Genomic DNA, 20,069 nt, shown 5'->3' on the forward strand with positions numbered 1-20,069 from the left:
GACATTGATGAGGATGTTTCCTACGAAGAGGGACCAGTTCAGATTCTTGACACACAGCAGAAGGTGTTGAGGAAAAAGACGATATCGTTGGTAAAGGTTCTTTGGAAGCATCATGGAGTTGAGGAGGCTACTTGGGAGCTCGAACAGGAGATTCGCTCCAAGTATCCAGAGTTGTTTTCTCCCTAAGGTATGGCCTAATTTCGGGGACGAAATCTTTTAAAGTTGGGGAGAATATAATGTTTGTGAGATAAATATATATATATATATATTAAAGTTGTAAAGTTATTCCTTTTTCTCAAAAGTTGGTGGGCCCCACCAACATATTAACACACAAAAGGTCATAAGGCCATTTCATGAGTCAACTATTTCCTTTCTCTCTCTCTGCTGCATCCTTTCCCCTCTCGGCATCTCATTTTGTTTTTTTCTTTTTGCAATCTCAAAAGTTTGATCTAGCTTTAATCTTTTGGATTTTGGTAGAACATTGTGAAGCAAAGTTGTTGAGCTCGTCGAGGCCGTCAATTTAATAGGAGCCAATCATCATTTGGTGCACTCTAGGGAGTTCAAAATTCTAGGGTTCTTGGGCTCAAATTGGGGGTTTTCATCAATTTGAGGTAGGGGTGTTCTAATCTACAATTTCTTGGCCTTTGGTGAATTTTTCCCCTTAAATTTGATTCTAAGTATGCTAAATTTTAATTACTTAGCTTGTTATTGTTGTAGTTCTTTGTAATTATAACGATAATTGTGCTCCTTGTGTTATTTGAGTTCATATAAATGAGCATGCTTAGTGTTTAATGTGTTGTATGTTTCCATGATTATTTATTTATTTATTGTCTTGAAGAAAAATGGATGCTATGGTTATAAATAAATAAAGGAAAGGAATGTTTAGAAATTTTCATTAAATTGTGATGATAATGTAAATGGAAATGTGTGAAAATATGTAGTTAAATTAATGATTTGAAGCATGAAGTATTCATGCATCCATTGGGAAAGAGAAAGGGGGAAAAATAATTGTTAGAACAAATAAAAATTGTTTTGGAGAAAATATTTTCTAAAAGTGTTGTGAAAACCGGACGCCTAGGAGGCGCCTAGTGGTCCTTGATGTTGGTGTAGTCTAGAAGGGAATGTAGTTGAGTTAACTAGGCCAGGAGCGACGCCTTGGAGGTGCCTTGTGGTCGTGGATAGTTAACCAACCTTCCTTTCGTGACGCCATGGAGGTGCCTTGAGTCGGACTACACTAACGGTTTGGTTGTTGAAACGGAATTGTTTCGGAAATAGGGAGTGACATTTGCATAACATTGCACTTCATGACATCGTGGTAAATTTGTGATGGGTTGATATTTGTTATATACTTGTAATTGTAGTTGAGAATGGGTGTTTTCCGATGGCATGATCCTGTTCACTTTTTATCTATTCATTGTATGGATTCACGGGGACATAAGAAGTGTATCTTAGACACTTCCTATTGAGCTTATGCTCACCCCCTTATTTTTAACATTTTTTCAGGATATGGAAAAGAGGTGGCGGACGACGGTCCACCACAGGTTTAGATGAGCTTGAAGACCCATTCTATTTTGTTATCTTTTGTATTAGCTTCTAATATTTTGTAAATGTAATATTAACTACCTTGTGACACTTTAGTTTAATTAGTATAATGTTGTAAGCTATGGACTTTTAATTCTAGCTACATTTTATGGACTGTAATTTGATGTAACTTAAGTGGGTTTCATGTTTGGATGAGATGGAGGAACGGGACTTTTGAATGTATGTAACTATTTTGGGAATGTAGTATAATATTTGAATTGTGCGTTGGGACAGGATAAGTTAGATTTAAGGCTCAGTGAGGCCATTGCATTTATTTTTGTATTTCTACAGGTTGTTGAGGGGCGTTTTCTGCGGAAGTCATGCCGAAATTTTTATACATTTTATTATTATTTTAGTATCTTTTCGAGTCGTTGCACTGACGCTCAATGAATCACAAATGCTGATGTTTGGTATTCAGTATAACCAATTAACACTTGATTCAAATTCTATAATCCAAGTTAGGATAAGTGATAATGCTAAATTAGTTGAAATAATAAAAAAAACACTCTCAATGGTTTGAAGTTTTTATTTTTTATTTTATATTTCTTCATATGGAAAGGTTATTAATCTAAGTCTTAAGCAGGCATTTTAACTTTAGATGGAGAGACATCAATGTGCTGTCTCTATAGAATTTAATAAAGCCAAATTCTGTGCAAGGTGGTTTAATTGCTTTCTTTCACGCTCCAAAAACGTGTTTGGCTAAATTTATTCATGCATAGAAGGTTCAAAATAAGGAGCGTAAAGTTTCACTATTCCTAAAGTTCGAATAAGATGATGATGATATCGATCTTTCATAGCCAGTTTGTTCATATATAATTTGCAGTAATAACATTTTGACATCTAGATGTATTAGTTTTAACTCTCAACACCGACACAACTGACTATTCACATGTATGAGTGTTGGTTGTGTCGACTACTTCAGCATTTTTTTAAAGAAAAAATGTAATATCTTGAGATTTAAACATTAAAGGTGAAAGTAAGATTTTATATACTTGACATTTTCATTTTTAGACTGAACAATAATAAAAGTCTCGTGTGCTGAATTAAACCTTCTTTCAGATTGGGAGAAATTTTTTATTTATTTATTTATTTTTATTATAATTTTTAAAGGACAAAGTTTTTCAACATTTGCCCTCCAACATCTAGGCTGAAGTTTTTCAACATTTTGGTCCCCACCTTCCATCCTCTATCACCAACTTTCAATTTCATTCCTATGAAAGTGGATTTGAGAGAAACACAAGTTTCGAATAAGATGATATCAATCTTACATGGCTGAGTTTGTTCATATAATTTGCATAACAAACACTTTGAAATTTAAATATATGAGTTTCAACTCTCAACAGTGATACATGAGTGTCAGTTGTGCCGACTACTTAAAAAAAAATAAAAAATAATATCTTGATATTCAAACGTTATATGTGACAGTAAGATTTCATATATTCAACATTTTCATTTTCAGATTCAATAATGATAAAAGTCTCGTTTGGTGGATTAACCCTTCTTTTAAATTGGGGAGGGAAAAAGTTTTCTTCTTCGTTTTTTTTCTTTTTATCTTTTTATTATAATCTTTTAAGGGCAAAGTTTTTCAACATTTTGGTCCCCACTTCCCATCCTGTGTCACCGACTTTCCATAGTGGTTTTTAAAAGAAACACAAGTTTTCTTGGATAGGCACATACACCTTCACACACATGATACAAATAGAGGTCTAAATGTGGGGTCCAAGTTTGCATATCAAATACATGTAAGGTTCAATAACTCCATCTCAACAACCTTTGAATCAACCAACTGACAGGGATTAACAAACAAAACCCTAATTGGTCCCACCAAAAAACCTACATCTTGGTGATGAGCCATCTTAATATGTTATTCTTGATTGAGCAACACATGTTATGACAGTGACATAGAGATCACTAGCTTTTTTGCCCCCTAAATTGAGAACCAGACCAAGGTGGGCAGGTGTCAAAATTAGGGTCATAATGAATTTTTGTCAAAACCCTTATCACCACACACTTGGCATCCCCAGATTGAATCTGCAATCTATATATATATATATTGAATATGTAATTTATTCCGTTTCAAAAAATATTCCTTTACGATTCTTTAAAAAAAAAAAAAAAAAAATTCTTTTTGGGACAGAACTTGAAGGGACTAGATTAAGAGATCAAAAGACACTCTTTTTGAGATGGAGCCCAGAGGGAGTAGATCAAGAGACCAAAAATTATGTATTCCTTCGTTTATCAATCTAGGGTTAAAGAAAATGATTCCCCTTCCTTACATATTTTTGTTTATCTCCTCCTCCTATGAAGATCACAATTTAGTGGTGCGTAGAGAATGATACGATTGCATAAGGCCATTCGAGAGGAATAGGAGTCAAGGACTAGCCAGTCAGTGGTCCCACTTAAAAGTAGTCCATGGTTAAATTCTAAACAGATGGGCTGATCTCAGACGTTTATTAGTCAAAAGTCTTTGTTGTGTTATGCAAACATCAAAGTGATTTTTGACCTAGAGATGCTAGGTGGGTCCCTTTTTTAACTTTACATTATAGAATAGAACGTGTAACAGGGGCCGAAATTTAAATTTTCAAAAAAAAATTGATTTTTTTTGAAATTTTGAAGGATAATGGTGCCGGACTTGTTAGGGTAAATACATACAGTCCTCTCAATATACACATGCTAATTAGTAAAGAAAATTTTTTAAGATGGTCCCAAGAAGTTTCGAACACCTGACCTCTGTATAAAAAAGAAAATTACAATTTTTAAAAAGGTTCATAAAGTGAAATTTTGAGAGTTTAAGACTTTATTAAAATAAAGTGAATGCTTAAATTATTTATCAAGATTTTTTTTTTACTTGACAACTTAATCCCTCTTATTTAAAAAGAAAATATAAAATAAATTTTATCCCTGTGGATCAACCAACATGTAAAACACATAGAATGCAAAAGTAATTGCTCTTTTAACAAATGACAAAGTGTAAATTAATAGTAAAAAGAAAAATGAAGAATGTATTAAATAATGATTAGATGACATTTATCGAAACAAGAGAGATTTCTTTTTTCCTCACATATATTTGGAAGTATGTGAATTAGTTGAGGACTTCAAATAATTAAATAAATATATATTAGCTATATATATTTATATATATCTGATTAGATATAGCTAGGAGTATGACTATATGAGTTAGAAAATATAACAATCATATATTTGAAATGTTCAATAAGTGTGTTCAGTGGGTGTCTTTTTACATCGTTTTTTTGTTTTCTTCAGCTAGACCTGTTTGTTTTCGATTCGTTTTCGGATCACATGAGCGAATCTGTTGTTTTCTCCAACTAGATCTCTGGTCTAAGTCGGTTTTGATTTTCCCCGCCTCGATTTAATTTTTTTCTCCTTAATTTGATCTTGTGCGGGGTTTTTTGGACGTTGGAGCGTCTCGTGGTTGTACCTTTGAAGCGATTGCCATGATGATGGCCTGACCTTTCGGTCTCTCCTCTTTGCTGCGTTCTCCCATGGTGGTTCCGTTTGCAAAGTGTTAGGTTCTATTTCTTTTACAAATCTGGACCTTGTTCTTCATTTATTTGCTTTACTTTAAGATTTGTATGTCTTTTCTGACTTGATTTTATGTTTATGTATTGCCATCTTAGCTTTAGGCCTTTGTGCTTTGAATGACGAAAAAAAAAAAATTAATCACTTCAAGATTTTCACGTTAAAAGGAAAAGGCCTAACCAGTCAACATAAGCAAACATCTATTTTGCAAAGCAGTTTGATACTCTCTCCCTTACAGTCACTCACATCGAATCTTTGAACACTGTCTAATTTTAAAAAGTATGAGATATGTGCATGGTTAATACATGTTAAGAATTAAAAAATATAATTTAAATTTATAGATACGGACACGTATTCGCGAGTATTTAAATAGTGTCGGTATTCGATATGAACACATTAATATAAATATATCAACCTTGTATAAGTATCAATGCTTCCTAAGTATCCAGCTATTTGTTTATTTTTTGTTTTTTCTCTTAAAGTTGAAGCAAACGTGCACGCTCTCACAATTATATTTGGACCAAACAACGCACCAAAGGAGAGAACATGGTGCCATCTGGGCAAATACTGTTGGTGAGACATATTACAAATTGTAAGGCCCTTAGGCTTAGTCCAAATATATACAGTAAATAGGCCCTTCAGAGTTACACGTTCAAGCCCTACAGGCTCCATACTCTTAACACACTCATTTTCTCATGAACCCTAATGGTAATGGGCTTTGAATATGGCCTTACAAAAATACTTCTACACCATTATTTCCACCTCATACCAGGGTCACTCAGGTTTATGAATAATGTATTTAATTCCTTCTTCCACTATAGACCTCTCTTTTTGTTGAAGACTCATCTACATAGAATGTCCCAATACGGATCATACCCTCTTAAACTACTCTCTCTATATACATGCAATTGAGCATATTTAAGGCTTTGACCAGTTAAATTCAGACTCTTTTTGATTGAAAAAATGACACAAAGATGTATTAATATATTAACATGAGATTTCAGTAGATTAGTTATCACGTGTCAAATGGACCAACATCAAATATTGTATGTTTGTTGACAGGCTTAATTAAATGGACCAAGAACAAATATTGTAGAAGTCAGATAGGTATAAATATCACATTACAGAGATTCAGGAATTATATATATATACATATATATATATATATATAGGGTAATTTCTTCATACATTATTTAATGTATCAAAAAGTGTATTGGAAGATTGTAATTATTATAGCAGATTTTTTGTTGTTGTAGGGTTACAGAGGGCGTACGTACAACTATAACACAACTGTGCCTTTTGAAGTTTTCTTATATGAGGAGAACTTGATCCCGGCGAAGCAAGAGGGTTTGCTGAAGAAATTTAAGCTTAACAATACGATCAGCTCTAGTAACATGCACCTGTTCGATCCAAAAGGCGTGATCAAGAAATATGACACCCCTGAACAAAGCCATTTTATGGACTAATTTAGTTTATCCTATATATATATATATATATATATATATATATATATATATCCTGCTGGCAACAAAGCAGGAAATTAAACTAACCGACACCCCATACTTGAAGCTGACAGAACAAAGAGAAACCCCGACAGCAAACTAGGCGACACCCCAGAGTGCAGCTCACAAAACGAAAAGGAGAGAAGGACCGGAAAAACAACAAAAGAGATCACCGGTTTGAGCTGCTCTCTCTGGGGGGCCCGTTAACGTTGCTTTATTGAAACGCAGCAGCAGAAGCCAAACCCCCTGCAGCAACAAGAAAAAAAGGCCCGGCTAATACGCAGTCTCGATCAGATAATATTCCCGGAGAAGAAAGTGAGGAAGATGATGCTAGACCATAGAGGGCCAGCTGTGGGAAGGCATTTATCTATGTTCAGTCAGAATTTTTTTGACATTTTGAAATGGGAAATAAGAACTCATTTCTTAACATTTTACTTAATTCTTGGTTAACTAGTCGAACAGGTGCCTTTTAATTGTCTATAATTTTGATTGAGTAAATTTATTTTTTTATCCGCACACAATTTTGCCCACGCCCAGACTCGAACCCTTCTCATCTTCTTTGAGGACGGAAAGGCAATATCATTGGCCTAGAAGACCTATAGTTAATCTAGTAAATTGAAAATTTGTTCTTTCTTTTGTTTAATTCATATGGCGAACAATAAGCAATGCATAGACCTAAAAAAAAAAAAAAAAAAGAAAAAAAAAGAAGAAAGAATCTATCACCCAATTATATATATAAATTGTTAGTCATTTGTGTGATATATATTTTGTAATTGATTAATTTTGGTATCAAAATAAGTTCGATCGAGTTGTATTTTCAAGTTTAAAATTCAAGATCGAGATCGGTTGTGGAATCAAATAGTTGTTCGTATTTGATAGCTTCTACTAAAAGGTAAAAAACAACACTTTAGGAAGTTGAATTAGAAGGTTATGACACTTGCATGCATGAGTTGTTTTTTAAAAAAATGCAAAAATTTGTAAGTGTCAACTTTCTGTTCAAGTTTGGTCAGCTTGAACTGGTTCAATGCAGCTGAACTGGCTACTTTGAATTTTTCAAGTTGGTCAACATGTTTTCTCATTTAGGTTTGTGTGGGTTTTTGCATTAAACTTTTGGTTTCTTTAAAAGCATTTTTTTTGAGATTTTAAAGAGCATGCACACTATATTCACATGAGTGATTTTTGAGGGTTATTCAAATCTTGATCGTGTTCAAGTCTATTGAATATTGATCTATTCGTTATTCGTCAAAATTAGAACTAAAGAAAATGGGTGAAGTGATCATACTTTAAAAGGGTTAAATCATTCGTGGAGTGTTGTTTGATCTACCGGCAATCCTTCTACAGAGATAAAATATAAGTCTGGGATTGAGAGCTGTTAGACGGGAAGTCGCGAGATTGTCAGCAATTGGTTTTTTTGTAGAACGATAGGGTGTGAGCTTGAGTCAAATTTCATTATACTTTGTTTCAAACATAGTAAATCGTTTTGCTCTGGACTGCATAGTCTACAAGTTTTTTCCCATAACGATTGGTTTCTTCTGCCAATTGGAGTTTCCTTGCTAAAATCTTAGTGTCGTTTTTAAACTTTACTTGCTTTTATCTTGCATGTGATTGTTTAATTATTCAGGTAATTTTGATGGAATCTCGAAGCACGAGATTAAATCCTCTCTAAAATAAAAACTTAATTTTTTTTACAATTTATTTCACTGCACAACTCAATTTGTTTAGTGTTTTATCATTTATACACGTAGAACTTGTTAGGAGAGAGAGAGACAGAGGAGTGTGATATAAATGTCACTTGGTAATAGTTCAGTTTTTAATTTTCATATAATGAAACTGGTTATTCTTTAGAATATATTATATATGATTCATTGACAATAGAGTTATTAATATTGAGGAGTCTGTAGCCCAATATATATATTTATATTTATATATATGAATTGTTACTTATTTGTTTAGCACTAATTTTTTTTTTTTTTTTCAAATATTGAACGAAGCAGAGTGGAGAATTTTCTCTCGCAAAAAAAAAAAAAAAAAAAAACCAAGGGCATCTCCAATATTTAATAAGAAAATCTGTATTGGGAAGGACTAGAGAGATGGACTCACCCATTCTCGACTCCAAGTAGTCCTTCGTTGTGGTAGGTTTCGCCATTTGTTTTCGTTGTTGGTGGGAGCTTTTGCGGGTTATACTTGAGCCAAATAGGATTAATATTTTGCCAGTTGGATGCCACATGAATTCTGCCTGGATAATCAGTTAGATGTTTATGCGTGACTATCACGGACACATGCAAAAACTAATGATATAAAAACATACATACTCCATTTGTCTCATATTAGCAAACATTAGAAACCCACCTAGCAATGTTGTAGAACTTCATATCCCCACAGTAAACTCCACACTCGAACTCCCACACTCTTTACATGGGATTCATTCCGTGTAGAACATATGGAACATCTTCCTAGGATGGAGTACTGTAGACTCTAGGTCTATCCCGAGCCTTTGCTATTGTTATGGTGCATAATTAAATTCATAATTGCTTAATGTGTCATCCATGCTCTAAATATAGAATTTTCATTCATTAGTCATTCAATTAAACTCAATAATTTACAACCTTTTAACACATTTACACTTTCAAACTGTAACGTATTTTCACAGTTAAGAATCTACTGAAGCATGTTTCATACAAGTATTAAAATAAACACCTACAAGAATGCAAGATATATATGTTCCTTATCAATAAATTCACATTAGAAAGTAAGACCTATGTGCTCTGCCCCTGACTAGTTATTAATTTATTGTAGTAAATTACCCAATTTAACAAGAAACGATCAAGTCATCAACAAAGCCATCTTTTTTACAAAAATAAAAATCAATATTTGACTAGATTAATAATAACAACTTATGATATCCATTCACCTATACCTTAGTACCTTACACACGAAGAGTCTTTGTCTTCTTTACTAATAATGTGTTTGGTTTGCTGAGTTGGGTCTGGTATGCTTTATTATGACTTCTTTTGTGATTGGGTCTGTTAATGGTTCATGGACTTGCTCATATTTAAAGCTTCGCCTTTGTAGATTTTATAACTCCTTTTCTTTGTTATGATTAAGTGATTGGGCCTCTTAATGATGTTTACTTTGTCATCGTCCCTTGCCCTGGTTTTCTTTGTTCCTTATTTTTTAAAGCTGTTTATTTGCTTTGCTTCTTGGTGTTCCTTGAAATTGTAATGCAAAGGAATGTCTTTGCTTAATGTTTTGTACTATATTGTTTTATTCTAATAGATTTTCCCACATTTACCTAAAGAATTACTTGTTTGCTGTTCACTATTTGTATAATGAACCCTATCAGAACTTGTTGAGAGAGAGAGACAGAGGATTATGATAGTACCATATATATATAAATGCTGCTTGGTAATTAATAGTTCTAGTTTAAATATAATGAAATTGTATATATGTATATTTATATATGATTCATCGCATATGAAGTGCTAATGCACATATTAATTTTGAGGAGCCCAATTTTATGTAGTTAATTATGTATATATTTATATTTGTATATTTAATAACTAAAGTTTCAAATTTTTATTTAAACCTTCCATCAATGAATCTCAAATAAGGTGTACAGAATTATATATATAAAATTCATGCTAACAATGATTTAGTTGTACAAGACTTGCTACGGATGTATCATATAGATAACGTTTGTGGTTTTTTTTTTTTAATAATAAATAAATAAAAATGAGGCAAGAAAAGGAAATTGTTTTCTGCAATAGCTGATGAAAATTGTTTTGTAAACTCTTCATGGGTTTGTTCCCTTTGGGCTTGTGTTTTCATGGGCTGGTTTTCTATTTGGTTAGCCTGGGCTAGCTTGTACATTGTTCTATGTATCTATAAAATTTGTCTTAACCTTTCAAAAAAAAAAAAAAAAAAATTGTTTTACGGTCCGAAAAAAAGGGCATTTTTTTTTAATCTCTGGTTGATCGCAAACCACTTCAAATTAGGAAACTTCCAGGTAAAAGGAGATGATGAACTATTCCAGATTAGGAAACTTAAGAAAATTACGAATAAATTAAACCGATCGATGCTATCAGTACTCACTGCGTAGAAATACCACATATCGATCAGCTAGGTTTTTTTCTTCCTTGACACGCAAGGTAGCTTAACAATGCACATCGTATCGATCCTTGGACATTAATTAGATAGATATATATACCATATCCTCCTATATATCTCTATAAATATACAATCACCGCCCTTATGATTTTATTTATCTCCCACTCAACCCTCATCTTTCTTCTTCTTCTTCTTCTTCATTGTTCAAGCCTTCTCTCTGTTTATCAATCTTGGTTATCTTTCTTTCTTCTTTTTGTTTCGATCTTCCTTGTTCTTCTTTTTCTTCTCGGCCATGTTTTTGTGGCCGATTCAAAGGAAGAAAAAAAAGAACAAGGATGAGAGGAACATGAAGGACAAGAAAGCATTAGTTTCGCTTCGCTGTTGTTAAAGTGGTCGAATTCGATCAGGCAGCGGATGGTGCATGTAAGGAGCAGAAGACATGGCTTTTTGATATGCAAAAACAGAGTTCTCCTCCTCTTTCCAAATTTGTTGAATTAAAAGGATTCCACTTTAATGATTTTTACACACACACACATATATATATATATATGGAAACAATCTTGCCCCAAGTTATATTCTCTCTTTCCAATTTGTTGATTTAATATGATTTTGCCACAAGCTACTTTTCCAGATCTTTCTAATTTGTTGAATTAATATGATTCCATGAATAGAAATTCTAAGTTATTATTTGTTTAATGTTCCATTTTTATATAATGAAAAGTTTGTTTCTTTGATGTCATGGACTATTACCAGTCCGGTGGAAAATCTTGATAAGAGAGAAAGAGGAGTCGATCCGTGTGATGTGTGTGTTTGTGGTTGTGGTTGTGTGTGTTAGAATGCATAATAAAGTAAGTGGGCATCTCCATTCAATATCTTTTTTTCTTTTCTTTTTTTAAAGTTTACCCTTTTACCTAGAAAAAAAAAAAAAAAAATCTCCATTCAATATAATAAACTTGCAACATTAATATGATTTTGATTTTCCCGGAAAAAAAAAAATTAATATGATTTTTGACCTAGAGATGTCTAGTTGGGTCTTATAAAGTGTAAATTAAGACAGTATTATAAATCATATAAAATCTTTTTCCTCTTTCTTATTTATACATATTCACACTTATCGAATAAAAAAAATAGAATGCAAACGGTGGTTGCTCTTTTTAAATATTATAAAGTATAAATTAATAGTATATAAAAAGAAAAAAAAAAAAACTAATAAACTTGTCAAGGGCGGATCCAGGAATTGTCAATAGGGTGGGTTAAAATTAAACATAAATTTAATAACACAATTTCTTAAGCAAATTTTTTTTATAACATAATCTAGATAAATATTTGAATTCAAATATTACAAAATATCTATCTAAGTTATGTTCGACGAGTCTTTCAAGACTCGAATTCGTCGATAATAGACTCCAAATCAATTTTTTAAACAAGGTCCCAGTCATGCAATCAGTAAGAAATTCACCTCCCATCGTGTTATGTTTTAACACGTTTCATATTTTGTTTTTTTAGTTTTAAAGATTGAATTATTGTAATTTTTGTTTGTGGTTTTATTTTATAAATCAATTTGAAATTCTAACACTTACCTATATATATTTGTTTTATCTAAATCTATAGTAAGTTAGTAACTTTTGATTTGTGAATTATTGAATTTAGATGTTTTCTTTTATACTAATACTTCTTGTCTACTTAGAGATCGAAATCATCAAATTTTCGTAATTTATAATGCAATAGATTTTTTTGTTTATTTGTTGAATATTTTCTAGATAAACACATAAGCTCTGTTTATTTTTCATTATGATTTGAAAGTGTTGAAATTATGAATTTATTCTATATATATAACTTCATAACGGCCTCTACAACAAATTTGTCTCAAAATATGTTTTACTTCATATCCTAATACTCATCATTAATAAGACTTGTTAGGCTTGGGCTTTTATTTTAGTATTGTGACTTAGTTGACTTGGGCTTATTTGGGTGGGCTAATATCAATAATAAATTTTTTTTTTGGGTTGGGCTAAAAATACACATAGTAATAAAAAAAAATAAAAAAAAAATTGGGGTGGGCTGGAGCCCAGCCCAGCCCTACGCTGGATCCGCCAGTGATTACTTGTTCTATGTATTATTAACTAACGATTAAATGACATTTATCTCGCAATAACAAGAGAAGATTAAATCTTTCCTCACATACATGGAAGTATTTCAATTAGTCGAGGAATTAAAAAAAAAAAATTATTTATCTGACTGAATTTAAATCTCTAGGAGTAGAAGTTAGAAAATAGATCGAACTATCATATATATATATTTTTAAGTTAAAGGTAAGCTTTAATAAAATAAAAATAGAATGTACAAGAGAAAGCCCAAAGGGCACAGCCAGCACAAGGCAGCCAAACTAACCAAGAACATACAACAGCAATCCCCTACCATCTAACAGAGAAAAACTAACAAATGAACAGCCTAAACAGATATAGCACTCCCAGGAAAGGTAACCTGGACTATCTAATCAACAAGACACCATGTTTGTCCTCCTGCAAACGAACAGCCATGCATAAACAACTGCAATAAGTCCTCCTGAGTTCCAAGCAATCTAAGTTGACCTCCATTCCTTAGTGTCAAAGATGCAAGCTTAGCTCGAACACAACTTTTGATAAGGCAAATGATGCGATGAGGAGAAGAAGTTTTGTTCCTAAAGGCCCTAGCATTCCTTTCCAACCAGATAAAGTAAACTGCAGCATTGAGAAGCAGTTTGTGAATAAAGAACTTCTTTGAGAACCATGTGGCAGAACACCAATTGATTAAGTCACCCCAACTGTCTGGTAATATATAGAACCCAGCTACATGTTATTTTAAACAACCAAATATGAGCACTGAAGTTGCATTTAAAGAAAAGGTGGTCCAATGATTCATTAGCAAGGCACAGGAAGCATGTGTTAGCATAGTACTTGTTCCTCATTGGGTTTGAATCTAGTGTGAATAGTCTACCCCTGCAGCTAGCCAGTCAATCACACTGTGCTTTGGAATGTTATTCTTAAACCAAAGCAGGTGAGACCATGCAAAAGAAATTGAGGGAGGGGTGAGGTACTTGATGGTATGTGCAAGTGAAAACTGATTGGTGGGACTTGGAATCCAAATCACGGTGTCCCTCTCAGCAGAAGGTAAAGGAAGAGTATGTACCTGGGATGTGAACATAGGTGAATTGAAGACCTGCAAATGCTGTAGTGATGATGGGATCACCCACTGATTGGTGGAAATTAAGCTATCAAGTGTGATATATGGGTCCAGTTGAAGAATTTCCACCTCAGATAGGTTAAGTTGTGAACAAAGTGGTCCATCTGGTAACCAATAATCAAGCCACATCATAGTATCAATGCCTGCACCTATTTTATGCTTGATCAGCCCTCTAGCCATCCCTCTCAATTTAAGCAATCTCCTCCAAAACCCAGAACTCAAAGTAGTAGCCTTAACAGTCCAAACAGACTTTGTCTTGATAAGATATCTATGAGCCCATGCAACCAAAGGGAGTCCTTTCTAGAAAATAAATTCCAAATATGCTTAAGAGTTGCAATCAAATTGACCATTTCAAGATCAGGAAAACCTAAGCCTCTCAAACATTTTTGTCTACAAACAGACATCCAAGCGACTTTAGCTTCCCTCTTCCTTAATTCAATATGAGACCAGAAAAAGGCTCGAGTACCTGATTGATCTGCTCAATCACTCATTTTGGAAGAACAAATGTACGAGACCAGTAAGCATTAATGGAACAAAGAATAGACTAAATGAGAACTGCCCTTCCAGCATAGGATAAAAATCTTGATTGATGTTGCTACCAATTCTTTCTGTAATCCTTTGAATCAAGGTTTGGCAATCCCTAGCATTGATTGATGTTGATGAGAGTGGCAATCCAAGATATGTGACTGGAAGGGATCCAGCATTACATTGCAACAAAGAGAGAATGGCTCCCTTTGTAGTGAACTATTGATTTACGTAATTGGAAGTGTCCACCCCTGTGAAATCATTAGATAAGTTAGCTTAAGAAAATAGACTTATTTGATAAAAGATGTTGTTAATGAAAAAGATATATAAGGATGTTTGATTCATTAGGATTTTAGCATAAAAAGAAAAAGTCCAATCACTCAACATAAGAAATTAAAAATCTATTTTCGAAAGCAGTTCAATTAATATCCTCTCTCTAGGTTTGAACAATCAATTTTTTAATATATATCTTCGATCAGGTACCAATAATTTCGGAAATTATATCATTATTCATATGAAACTTTGCAAGCTTAATACAATATACTATATTATATACGCCTTCCTCAGTAATTATTATTACTATTATTATTATGATTTTGCTTCCTTGACACGCAAGCTAGCTTAACATATCAGCTAGGTCTTTTTTTTTTTTTTTTACATGCAAGCTTGCTTAATTGACAATGTAAAATCTTATCCTTGGACATTAATTAGACGGATAAATAAAATCTACATGAATTCCTATCTATAAAATTAAACCAGATATGGTTTGTTAAGGAGACCGTGACACGCAAGCTAGCTTAACAACCACGGAACCCTAGATAGCCTTCTATGATCTCTATAAATATACAACCCTACCTTCTCTCTCTATCCATATTTCTTCTTCTTCTTCTTCTTCTTCTTCATTAATTGTTCAACCCGGCCTATTCTTTTATTAATCTTTCTTTCTTCTTTTTGTTCTGTAGAAATCTTGATCTTCTTCTTCTTTTTCTCTGTCCGATACTAATCGAATGAAGAAGAAAAAGAAAAATAAGATCAAGATTGAACAGAACAAGAAGGGAAGAAAGGAACATGGCGCGTTGTGCAAGTTGGTTGGTGATTCCGATCGAGATCAGTTCGCGTTGCTGTTGTTAAAGTTGCCGAAACTCCGGCAGAGGATGGTGCATGTAAGCAGCAGCAGAATGCACGAAAAAGAAAATAAGAAAATAAGAAAGTAAGAGGGCATCGCCATTCAGTAAGAAACTCTGTATTCCGAGGATCGACTTGTTTATCTGACTTATCGTGAACCCAATGGCCCTTTTGATCCCTAAATATTAAGATTCAAGATATATAGGTGTTATTGATTAATTGTTGGTTTCAAGTTGTACGTATATATATATATATATATATATATATATATATATATATATATATATATATATATATATATATGGTAGTATATGATTAAATTCTGTATTGCTTTTTATTCAAGATATAATGAAAATTTGTTCATATATTCATTCGTTTAGTATATATCATGAACAATAAGCAGTGGTTCTCAACATTCTTGGTTACAAGTTGTTTGTTTAGTGTGTGTTTTTTTTCCTTATGTGATGAACAGTTAATTATGTTAATTAATGTCATGAATAATGAACAGTCATGAAGAATTTCTTGATAGAGAGATTAGAGAATAGTGTGATAATAATACCATATAAATATTGTTAATTGGTAACATATAATTCAGAGTTTTTTTGATAGTTTAAAAAATATATATATATATATATATTGATTCAAATGATGACGACATGGACATGGACAGTAAATTCATTTTATTAGGTAAATTTAAGAGATTTTTGCATACTTATGGGTATATATTTACATTAGGATGTAGTCATAGTTTGATAGTTTAAAAAAAAAAATAAAGTTGATTCAAATGATGACGACATGGACATGGAGTTCTATTATTTGTTTTATTTTATTACTTAAAATATTCTTTTTACTTTTTTGAATCAAATTACGTTATTGCCCCTTTTCTCTCCTCTTCTTGCTCGTTTTCTCTTTTTACTCTCTCAGAGACCAAAAGAAACCCAACAATTCACCAGGTCTCCTGTGAAGGCAAAAGCTGTATGTATTATTAGTATTACAACAGTCAACAACGTGAAAAATCACTTGTATAATAACAATTAGGTTAATAAGGGGTGAAAGAGTAATTTTTTCAAAACTTTCGCCTAAAGATAATATAAGCTTTACCTCAGGAGGTAAGAGTAATTTATCCAAAGTCGTGTAATGAACTTTTTTAAAATTCTTAAAGCGATGTTATAGAAAGAAAAAAAAATTAAAAAAATTAAAAAATAAATTTATACGAAATTATGAAAAATAATAGTTTAAGTTGATGGAAAAAAGTTTAATGTTAGTATAATTTTATTCATAATCCATATCTATATCTATATCTATCCTATTCTAAAAATGTAAGAAATTTATTTCTAAAAGTATAATAATTCATACCTCACATTAATTGTATCAGTTTCCAAACGAATGTACTATATCCCACATATAAACCTATGGTACATGCATATTTAATGAGTGAAAAACTCTTCCTCTTCCTTAAATAGAAAACTAAAAATGTGTTTAAACTTTTATTTATTTTAATAATAATTTATTTTAGCTAATTATTATTTTTTTTAAATTTTAATTTAATTTAATTTAATTTTTTTTTTTTTTTTTTTTTTTTTTTTGGTTAAGATGCATATTCATGACATATATATATGTATAGTAAAATTCTAATATAGAGGGATAGAAAAAAAAAATTGATAAAAAAAAAGAAATTATCAAAAAAAATAAAGCAAGTAAATTTGGTAAATATAATTACTGAATCTTATTTATCTCCCATAAAAGGCACACACCTCTTGGAAGACTCTTATAAAATTAATTATATTGTTTTCCAAACGTATATGCTATATATTTAAATTCCTGGATAACCCACATTTTTTTGTTGACTATATATATGCAAACTCTAATTAAACTCTATTTTATATTCATATTAATGTTATTGTGAATGGTACATCTTCGGATCTTCCTCTAATAAATAAATAAATAATAACACCTTCCTCTAATAAATAATAATAAATTTAAATTATATTTGTGAACAGTACATTTTCTTCTAATAAATAAATAAAAGATAAAAAAATTATATTATATTCTTTTATTGTACATCTTCCTCTAATAAATAAATAATATTTTGATTAAAAAAAAAAAAAAAAAACTATAGCCATCTTCACACACAAACCTTTATATCTTCACCGTCTGTGAAATTTTAGAATTTTTTTTTTTTAGTAAATAAATATTAAGGTAGAACTTGAAACTAAAAACATGCAAATGATCGTTCTCCAATCTTTGTTCCATTCGACTCTCTATCATGGTCGTTTTTTTTTCTTCTTTTCAATGACTTTAGTTTATCAGGTAATTATAATTTTGAATTAGTTGGCTTTCAAATTCAAGTTTTTTGTTTGATTTTTCTTTGTTTCATTGCAGATTTTTGCTATTCTGCTTGAACTTTGTAGTCTAACTTCTCCCATCTATTTATTCTAATTCTCGGGTATAATGAACTTATTATACGGGTCTTTCCACATATGAATGCATACATATATATATTTTTTTGTAGTTAAAATGTTTAAATGTCATTTCCTACTATAAATGATAATTGGGTATGTGTATACTTTTTATTTTGTCTTAAAATTATATTCTTCTAATTTATTTTAAATGGTGCATTTTGATTTAGGTGTTGTACAAATAAAAATTTCGTGAACAAGATAATGAGATGCCTATTGAAGAGTTAATTGATATATATCTTCACCGTCTTCACACACACATACATAAAACCTTTATATTTTCACCGTCTTTGAAATTCTAGACTTTTTTTGTTGGCTTTCAAATTCATCATTTTTTAAAAAAAAAAAAAAAAAAAAACTATAGCCATCTACACACACACACAGTGAGAGAAAAGTACTGCAGCTTCAGGAGATAGACAAGAGCCCCAAAGGCTGAAGACAAAGATTAATTAGAAGAACAAATACCTTCATTTTTATGGATAATTATGGAATGTAATCAAGAAAAGAGTTGACTTCAAAAAGTTCAACAATTATTATTTAACAATTATTTTGGTTAAAGTTTTGTTTAGGGCTGTGTGGATAGATTATAGTTTTTTTTGAAAATTTTGGACTATGTGAAAAATAGAAAATGCATTATGCTAGATGTGCTTTTGAGTTATCAATATGAAAATCCTTTGCTCATTATAATTGTTTGAATGACGTTTTCAATATATGAAAAGTTGTCAAGCACAATTATAAATGTACTTAATGAAATTATTAATGAAAGTTGTTCTTTTGCTCATTAGGATGACTTGATTTTTTTATTTAACTTCTTGTTGTTACATGTCATCTCTACTGGCATAATTTTTTAGATCCGTCTCAGATTTTAAGACTTACGACTTGCCTTTTGGTTTAACTTCCAAAAAAAATATATCTTTTGTTTAATTTTATTAGAATGAGTCACAATTCCCAAAAATGAACTTTTTTTTTTTTTTTTTTGGGGACAGAGTGAAATATCCCGCTATTTGGCCAAAAATGTTGATTGATAATGTTGCATGGATATTATTAGCTGCAAAAATTGAAAAGGAAATTTTTGTTGTGATATTATAATATTCTTATGTAGTTTTTCTTTACTCGCAGTAGTTCAGTAAAAGCTCATCCTTTTTATTCCGGGCATTGATGTTTTTGATGTTGTCAAACATAGTTTGTGATGAGAAAATTTTGAATTTGGGTGACATGAGTTTTTGTTTCACAAATGCAATATATTCTTTTCTAGTTGTTTGGGTATCTTTGCCACTCTATTTAGAGCGAGGATGGGGCCGAGACACTGAGTGAGACTCGTTGAGACCTTTGCCTTCGACTGGTCAAAATGCCGGACTTTAAGTCAAGTAAGTGCAGGTTGAAATCTCTCGAGCCAGAAGTTTGGATCATTTGTAATTCAATTTTCAATTAGATTTATATATATTTCTATCTGCCTAATTTATGAATTGTTATTATGCCTTGGTGAGGTTTCAGTTAAACCCTGACGAAATCCTAGATTGTATGCTTGATTAGAATTTTTTAAAGGCCATAATTGGGTTTTTTTTTTTTTTTTTTCTTCTTCTAATTATCATAGTTGTGGACCAAAATCGTGAATATTTTATCATACTTTATTTTTTGTAATGGTTCAAATGATTGTTTTCTTTTCAAACTTTACTGTGATGACTCTCTCTATTGACAATAATTGTTTGAAAGATGTGTATATAAAGTAGCCTCAAAGTATTTTAATCTTTAATAGTTTGAAGGAAGAATACAAATTTATGGCCTTTGAGTTCGGACAACCAACACTTCTTGGAAATATGGACAAGTGAATTGAATATTGGATAAGACATGCTTTTACCGTGAAAAAAACATAATCATACGAGAAATCAAGGAAAAGAAATTCAACACACTAGACAAAATTAAATTGATTAATTATCCTAACAAAAATATAGGATATCACAAGGTCGCACTTTTTCTCAATGTAGGTTGTAATACAAATGTTACAATT

Source organism: Cornus florida, unplaced genomic scaffold (assembly GCF_030987335.1).
Source record: "Cornus florida cultivar Cherokee Brave unplaced genomic scaffold, ASM3098733v1 CherokeeBrave_3.0.0_Hap2_Chr03, whole genome shotgun sequence".
In the NCBI taxonomy this organism is placed as follows: Eukaryota; Viridiplantae; Streptophyta; class Magnoliopsida; order Cornales; family Cornaceae; genus Cornus; species Cornus florida.